Source organism: Elephas maximus, chromosome 4 (genome assembly GCF_024166365.1).
Source record: "Elephas maximus indicus isolate mEleMax1 chromosome 4, mEleMax1 primary haplotype, whole genome shotgun sequence".
Classification (NCBI taxonomy): Eukaryota; Metazoa; Chordata; class Mammalia; order Proboscidea; family Elephantidae; genus Elephas; species Elephas maximus.
In genome coordinates this window covers 7517668-7527262 of record NC_064822.1, presented here as the reverse complement: position 1 = coordinate 7527262, position 9595 = coordinate 7517668, and positions in this window count along the sequence as shown.

Genomic DNA, 9595 nt, shown 5'->3' with positions numbered 1-9595 from the left:
ATACCAGAGATAACAAATCTTGACTATATTAAAATTTAGTTCCAAGAGAAAAACCTTAAAACTATTCATGAGGGTTTTTTTTTTTTTTGTCATTGATTGATTTATTTTGTGTATTTATGAAAACAGAACTTAAATCTTCTAATAAGCCCACCATTTAAGAGTCCTTTGACATGAAATGTCAAACAAGTGGAAGAAAAGTGAAAAATTATATTTTTCAGAGGTTTCCAAAATCTCCATTAGCATTTAAGGAGCACTAGTGGTTCAGTGACGCCGTGGCGAAAAGCTCGGCTGCTGACCAAAAGGGCGACAGTTCAAACCCACCAGCTGCTCCTTGGAAACCCCGTGGGGCAGTTCTACTCTGTCCTATAGGGTTGCTATGAGCTGGAATTGACCCAACAGCAACGGGTTTGTTTTTTTGGTGTTTTTGGTGGTACAGTGGTAGAATTCTCCCCTTCACTGAAGGAGACCCGGGTCCGATTCCCAGGCAATATACGTCATGCACAACCACCACCTGTCCATCAATGGAGGCTTGTGTGTTGCTATGATGCTAAGCAGATTGGAGAGGAACTTCTAGACTAAGATGAAGTAAGAAGAAAGTCCTGGCAATCTACTTCCAAAAATCAGCCATCAAAAAATCCTATCGGTCCCAAAAGTCTGATCTGCAATGGGTCATGAGAATAGCTGAGGACCAGGCAGCGTTTTGTTCTGTTGTGTGTGGGGTTGCCATGAGTTAGGTGCTGACTCAACAACAACAACAATGACAACTTTTGGCATTTAATAATGCAGACAGGGGCAGTTGACATTATCTTCAAAACGCACACTTCTGTCCCATCCCACAGTGGAACAAATGTTCTCCTGTGGAAAAGTAGAGCTGTGAGATATCTAACAAATGACTTAGCCCAGCCTACATAATTCTTACTCTTTCATCAAGAGACTAGGAACATGGGGCCTGCCTGCCTGGGTTTGGATCTTGGTTACACCCAATGGGTGATCTTGTGCCACTGATCTAATCTTTCTGTACCTGAGTTTCTTCACCCATCAAATGGGCATGATATGAATAGTTACCTCATATAGTTGTTGGAAGGACTGTTGTTGTTTTTAGGAGCCACTGAGCCAGTTCCAACGCACAGCAACCTTACGTACAACAGAATGAAACACTGCCAGGTCCTGCACCATCCTCACAATCATTGCTATGCTTGAGCCCACTGTTGTAGCCACTGTGTCAATTCACCTTATTGAAGATCTTCCCCTTTTTCACTGACCACCTAAAGGGTGCTGAGGACTAAAAAGGTTAATAAATACACAACACTTAAACCCATATCATCTCAACATAAAGAAAACAAAAATCCTCACAACTGGACCAATGAACAACTTCATGACAAATGGAGAAAAGATTGAAGTTGTCAAGGATTTCATTTTACTTGGATCCACAATCAACACCCATGGAAGCAGCAGTCAAGAAATCAAATGACACATTGCATTGGGTAAATGTGCTGCAAAGGACCTCTTTAAAGTGTTGAAGAGCAAAGATGTCACCTTGAAGACTAAGGTGTGCCTGACCCAAGCCATGGTATTTTCAGTCACATCATATGTATGTGAAAGCTGGACAATGAATAAGGAAGACTGAAGAAGAATTGATGCCTTTGAATTATGGTGTTGGCAAAGAATATTGAATATACCATGGACTGCCAAAAGAAGGGACACATCTGTCTTGGAAGAAGTACAACGAGAATGCTCCTTAGAAGCAAGGATGGTGAGACTACATCTTATATACATTGGACATGTCAGGAGGGATCAGTCCCTGGAGAAGGACATCATGCTTGGCAGAGTACAGGGTCAGCAGAAGAGAGGAAGACCCTCAACGAGGTGGATTGACACAGTGGCTACAACAATGAGCTCAAGCATAGCAACGATTGTAAAGATGAGCAGGGTTTCGTTCTGTTGTACATGGGGTGGCTATGAGTTGCAACCTACTCGACAGCACCTAACAACAACAACAAACCTGTGTCTGCCACATGGCGAGCACTAAGCCACACTTGCTGCTACCACTGCCATCATTTTTACTATTATTAGTGTCTGCTGTCACCATGATTTGTATTTATATACAATTCTTCCAGCAAGTTTTTTCTGTAGCGATCCAGAGAACCATTCTGGCCAAAGGTTTCCTCTATTTTTATTGGGTGTGTGTGTTTTGTAGAATACAAGCAGTGTTCTATGACTTCAAAGGCCACACACTGTCACTTGTTTGTTTGCCGACCATTCTAATAAGTAGTTTTCTAAAGTTCCCTTTTTAAAGCCAAATTTTCTTGTTCAATATCATTAGTAACAATTTTACAGAGAAACTGCGGCTGAGTCAGAATTTTGATATTTGAATAAACACACTCAACCCGACTCACTTCCTTGAAAACGACTTTTGAGAGCTAAAAGAGCCTCAAAGTAAACTTTCTTGAGCAATTAGATCACAAGTCACCGAAAAGCTCTTCTCCATCCTTGTTAATTGACAGAATCTTCAGAGGATACTGGAATGGCCATATTTCTTTTTTTTTCCCTGGGAAATAACCCGTTTTAAATATTAGATTCTAAAAGCCAAGCTCCTACAAGCACAATCCGTCAAATCATAGCATTTGTAACCAGAGCTTCCTCAGAGCTAGTTCTGGGAACAGCTGAGAAGTGGGAAAGTTTTCTTTTTCTGCCTCATGATTCTCCCTCTTTCATTTTTTGGCTGCTCAGCATCCCTCACCCTGATGGTCCCTCAGGAAGTGCCCAGGGCTCTGCATCTGTCCTGATCTCATTTTCCCATCAAAACAGACCTGCTTTCCATCCCACCCCTTTAGGACTCCACACTTTGCTAGGAATAATCTGATAAACTGAATTTAGTTGCTGTGAACTGAAGGGTGTGTGTGCGTATGTGTGTGTGAAAAAGAACATGAAAACAAGGGATGCAAAGAATGCTAATGGTTGCGCCTGTTAAGCTCCCAGATTTAATTTACATTTTAACAGACATCAGCAATGCTTGAATTCAAAAAAGAGAGTAATATGGAGAGATATGATGTCAGGAATAGCAGGGGAAACTTGTTCAAGGAAGTCGGTTCTACTCTCCCTCACTTCTATGTTATCTCTATATGACTGGTTGGAATATTGTGTCGACTCTGAAAATAACATCAGAAATCAAATGTAGCCTACACCAAGCTCAAGAGTCTTGGGTTGACTTAAGCATCATGGCCAGTGATTTTAAAAATTCCAATGTTTTATTGCTGGAAGGGGCTTTAAAGCTGACTTGGAGACAGTGTGAAATAGTGAGTTTTGAAACTAAACCAGGGCTTTCAGTTTTTGTGCGCTAATACAACTAAGGAAAGTGACATGGTTCTAACAGCAACAGTAATTGTGCCTTCCGTTCCCACCCCCAGCCCAGGCACGCAGTCTAGGGAAGTGGCCTGAAGAAACCCCTTCTTCCTCCTCCTCCGTCTCTGCTTAAGAGTTGCCTACTTGGACCAATTGGTTTTGATCCTAGTTGTGCCACTCGCTAGCTGAGGGAGTGGGGATAGTTTCTTTGCTGTTGTCGTTGCTGGGTGCTGTTGAGTAGATTTTTGACTCATAGTGACCCCATGTGACAGCGTAGAACTGCCCCATAGGGCTTTCTAGGCTGTAATCCCTATGGGAGGAAATTGCCAGGTCTTTCTCCCACAGAGCCACTGGGTTGGTTTGAAGAGTCAACTTTTCTGTTAGAAGCCAAACACTTAACCGTTGCGCCACCAGGGCTCCTATAATTTATTTAACCTCTCTTAATTTCCTAATCTCTACAATGACGACAATAATGTGGAACTCACAGTGTGGTTAATGTTAAATGAGGCAGCATAGGTAAATCGCCTGCCACTTCGTGGGCATTTCAGACAACGTTAGTTTCAATTGCCCACACAATCAATTCCCTAGAGCAGAACTGAGACCTCAGGAGGTTAAGGGGAGGTATCCCAGATCAATGAACTGGCATTTCTATGTATCAGCCAACAGCATTTCACAAATTATGCTGATTGGCTAAGATAATCCTTAGCAAAGTCCAACTGCCAACCACGTTCTTTCCAGAAAGACAGAGGACATGATTTACTACATGGCAGGTTTGTCTTAGGTCTCAGGGGAGATGTGAGTTTTCAGGCCATCACCTTCTAATGAATTATGTCCAACACGAGTATGGTAATTTTGTGACAATTGTTACTCTGCTGGAAGTTGAGATGAGATGGCCAAATATATAATTTTCATGTTTCAACTTTTCTACACCACATTATTATCTTTAAATAGAAAATAATGTTCAAACAAAATGGTTAGATACTCTTTTCCCCACTTCTCTCCTGTTAGGTGTCTTCAAACCTTTCAGTCTTCAAGCTGCCTAGAAAGTGCTGCTTTCAAATATGAAGAGCCTTCTTTCCCTGGCCTCCTGTCATTTACAGGTGCTGATTCTAAATGCACCAATTCCAAATTACTACTGTCAATACCCAGTTTATATGCCCCAAGGTGTGGTGCCACTCACAAAAATTAACGCAGCCCCAAATATTGCAGGTGAGGCCAGTTTAAATGTGATTCTCACTTAACTCACTGAGACCTGGCCAGGAGACTCCACTGGCTTAGTTATTTTAGTTACAGCACGTCTCTTGATTTGACCTCAGTGTCTGGATGGGGCACTGATCTGAGTGCCCGCTGGAGAAGTCTATATTCGATCTCAGAGGAGCAGAGAGTTTCTGTGAGAATTTCAGGAGGGTGCTAGAATTTTTGCACAATGAATCTGGCAGGGCTATACAGGATGGTTGGTGGAAGAAAGATCCAGCAGCTCTGGAGACAAGATAGGAGGCCATCATCAGTGAAGCAGTGAGGTGGTGGGTAAGGAGCTCTGTGTTACGAGTTGAATTGCATGCCTCAAAAAAAGAAGTTTAAGTCCTGACCTCTGGTACCTGTGAATGTGACCTTGTTTGGAAATAGGGCCTTTGAAGATGTTACCAGTTAACATGAGTTCATATTAGAGTACTAAACTAAAAAAAACTAAACCTGTTGCCATTGAGTCATAGCTACCCTGTAGGGCAGAGTAGAACTCTGCCATAGCGTTTCCAAGGCTATAATATTTATGGAAGCCAACTGCCACATTTTTCTCCCATGGAGTGGCTGTTGGGTTTGATCTCTGACCTTTCAGTTAGCAGCGGAGCTCTTAACTGCTGTACCACCAGGATTCCATACTGGAGTATGGTAGGCCCTAATTCAATATGACTGGTGCCCTTATAAGATGAGAGGTGACCCAGAGAGATACAGACACTGAGGAAGATGTTAATGTGAAGATGAGGCAGAGATTGGAGAGATGCAGCCACAGGCCAAGGAATACCAGGGTCTACTAAAATGCGGAAGAGGCAAGGAAGGATCTTCCCCTAAAGTCTTCAGAGAGAACATGGCCCTTTTAACATCTTGATTTTGGACATATGACATTTAGAATGATGAGAGAATAAATTTCTGCTGTTTTAAGCCACCCAGTTTTTTGTACTTTGTTATGGCAGTCCTAGGAAATTAATACACTATGCACTGGAAGTACAGAAGGGAAAACATCTGGGTGGGTGGTGAGTGGATGAGGAAGGGACTTGTTCCACAAGAAAGTTGGTAGTGACTTTAATACACATTCTGACTCAGTTTACTGTAGGAGTCTCAGACTGCCTAGGAAAATAATATAGGTGGTCTTGGGACAGAGAGGTGATTTAGGAATTCCTTCCAGGGAACATTAAGCTGGTCCTTGATGGCAGGGACCACTTCTAATTCTGTTCTGTGCTCCGTACAGTATTTTATATAGTGTTTGGATGCTGAATAACAAATTTGGTGGCTCCTAGGTATATACTCAAAGAATTGAAAGCAGATACTCAAATAGATACTTGTACACCAATGTTCATTGAAACATTATTCATAACAGCCTAAAGGTAGAATTAGCTCACTTCCGTCAACTGATGAATGCTTGAATAAAATGAAATAATTCCAAACAGTGGAATGTTATTGTCTTAGGCTGGGTTCTCTAGAAAAACAAAACCAGTGAAATGTATATATATATGGAGAGAGAGAGTGAGTTATATCAAGGAAATGGCTTACGCAGTTGTAGAGCTGGAAAGTTCCAAGCACATGAGTCAAGCTGGAGGCTTCTCCTGACTCATATAGCTGCAGGAGAAGACAATTCCAGATCATCAGGTGAGATGGCAGGCTACTGGCTCAAGTCCCAAGAACTGGAGGTCAAATGACGACCAGCCAGATGCAGGATCCACAGCGATCAAAAGCCAAGGAGTTTTGCTAGAAAGTTCGCATATATTGGATGCAGGCCACACCCCCCAGAGAACTTCCTTTCAACTGATTGGATGCACACAGCAGATATAATCATGAAGATTACATCTGATCATGGAGCTGATTACATCATTATGTAACTGCCAAACTAATGAGATTCATGGCTCAGCCTCCTTGACACACAAACTTAGTGATCAAAGTCCATACCTTTTGTCAACTTGGCACCTGTGCACGTCTCCTTAAATCACACATAATCTCTAAATAAAGACAATTATGAAGTTACTCTTGCATTTAACACAATACAACTAACACATATACAACTGAAAACACACTAGCCCTGTTTACATCTTATAGTTTATAAGTGAAAAACACAAAAATATTTGATGGATACATACGCAAGGAAAAAATACTCATAACAATTACAGTCCTCATTTCTGCAACTAATCATGTAGCTGGCATTTAGAATTGCCTTCTTCTACTACTCATTCCATACTCCCTTTGCATTCAGCAAGGACCTCAGCTGGTCATGGTTCTTTGCATGGTGAGGTGACCAAAACCTTCATTCCGAGAGGGTCTGTGCCATTAGTAGTCATGTCAGAATTGGGTTGCTCTAGTTTTCCATTGACTTTAATCACAGGGTGTGGTAGTAAAAGAGACACCATAAGGAACCTCCTGCATTCCAGATGTGCTCTTCTTTACCTCCATTATGAAATATTAGTCCAATATCCTCCAGGTAATCAGGATCAGTCACACCAGCCAATACAGTAAGTCCTCTCTTTGCCTGTTGATCCAGAGGCATAAGGAGTCCAGAATGGCCAGGTGGGATTCTCAACTTACAGTTCAGTGGAATCATTGTTGTGCCTCCTGGTGGAAGCATTCTTCCCTTTGGAACTAAGGCCTCTAGAACCACAGAGCATAGGGCCGTGGGGACAGGAAGCAAAAAGTTTTGTTAGTGGGTCACTAGGGGTAATAGTAAGTGGTGTCACTCCCATTTCTACCCCTTGATTCCTGGACTCATGAATCCCAGCTATGGGAGAAACAGCACCATGTATTGGATGCTGGTTTAGAGAATATACAGCCTCCTGGAGAACATTGCCTCAATCCTGCAAGGTGTTGCCACCTAGCTGGCACTGTAATTGTGTCTTTAGAAAACCATTTCATAATTCTATCAAGCCAGCTGCTTCAGGATGATGGGGAACATGGTAATACCAGTGAATTCCAGGAGCATGGGCCCATTGCCACACTTCACTTGCTGTGGAGTGAATCCCTCGATCAAAGGTGATGCTGTCTGGGATACCATGATGGTGAATAAGGTGTTCTGTGAATCCACGGATGGTAGTTTTGGCAGAAGCATTACATGCAGGGAAGGCAAATCGGTATCCAGAGTAAGTGTCTGTTCCAGTAGGGACAAAACACTGCCCCTTTCGATGATGGAAGTGGTCCAGTGTAATCAACCTGCCACCAGGTTGGTGGCTGATCACCTCAAGGAACCGTGCTATATTGGGGACTCTATGTTAGTCTCTGTTGTTGGCAGATTGGGGACTTAGTAGTGGCTGTAAACAAGTCTGCCTTAGTGAGTGGAAGCCTGTGTTGGTGAGCTCATGCGTAATCTCCATCCCTGCCACCATGGCCACTTTTTTTCATGAGAACATTGAGCAAAGATGGGAGTGGGAAGGAAAAGAAGATAATTGGTTTCCACAGTACACATCACCCTATTAACTTGATTGTTAAAATTCCGCTCTGCCTAGATAACCCTTATTGAGCATTGAAATGAGACACAAATATCTTCACTTCTTTGGCCCATTCAAAGAGATCTATCCACATACCTCTTCCCCATACCTCCTTATCTCCTATTTTCCAATCGTGTTCATTCCAAGTCCCTGACCATCCAGCTAAACCATTGACCATAGCCCATGAATCAGTATACAATTGCATATCTGGCCATTTCTTTTTCCAAGCAAAGTGAAAAGCCAAGTGCATAGCTCGAATTTCTGCCCACTGGGAGGATTTCCCTTTACCACTGTCCTTCAGGGAGGTCCCAGAAAGGGGCTACAGTGCTGCTGCTGTCCACTTTCGAGTGATGCAGAACCATTTGTAAACCAGGCATAAGTTTTCTCTTCCTCAGTTGACTGATCATAAGGAACTCCCCATGAGGCCACAGGTGCAGCCTGGGAGTGGGAAGGTAAGATGAGAGGAGTGGAAACCACCAGGATTTAGGCCACTTTCTCATTTAATTTACTTGTGACTTTATGTCCTGCTTTGGCCTTATCTCATATATACCACTTCTGTTTAATGATGGAGTGCTGCTGTGCACATCCAACTTCATGGCTCTGTGAGTCAGATAACACCCAGTTCATGATGGGCAGCTCAGGCTGCATGGTGACTTGGTGTCCCATGATTAAGTTTTCAGTCTGTTTTAAGACTCAGTTACAAACCAAAAGCTGTTTCTCAAAAGGAGAGTAGTTGTCTAAAGAGAATGTCCAGGCTTTGCTCCAAAATCCTAAGGTTCTCCACTGTGATTCACCAAGGGGGCCACCAAAGACTCCAAACAGCATCTCTGTCTGCCTCTGACACTTCAAGTGCCATTGGATCAGCTGGATCACACGGACACATTGACACAGCTTCTGCACAGCAGCCTGTGACTGTTCCAGAGCCCTCTCCTGTTTTGGAACAACCCAAAACTAGCAGTTTTTAGAGTCCCTTGCTAAATAGACTGGAGTTACACACTCAAATGGGGAATATGTTGCCTTTAAAATCCAAAGACTCCTCCCAGATGTTGTGCCTCCTTTTTAGTTGTGGCAGTGGGCAGAAAATAACTTATTCCTCACTTTAGAACGAATACCTCGACATGCTCCACACCACTGGACCCCTAGAAGTTTCAGTGAAGCAGAAGGTGCATGGCTTTTGTCAGATTAATTTTCCAGCCTCTAGCACACAAATGTTTTACCAATAAGTCTGCAGTCATTGATACTTCTTCCTTACTAGGTCCAATCATTATAAGGTCATCAGTGTAACAGATCAGTGTGACATCTTGTGGAAGGGAAAGGCAATCGAGATCCCTTTGGACTAAATGATGACATAAAGCTAGAGAGTTGATACATTCCTGAGGTAGGATGGTGAAGGGTGTATAGCTGGCTTTGCCAGCTGAAGGCAAACTGCTTCTGGTGGTCTTTTGAAACAAGTATGGAGAAAAAGGCACTAGCCAGATCTGTAGCTACCAGGCCCCAGTTCATCTGTCAGTTCGTCATACTGTTGCGGCTTGCCTGTTGCTTCCATGCTGGAAGCTATGCCACCAGCTTCC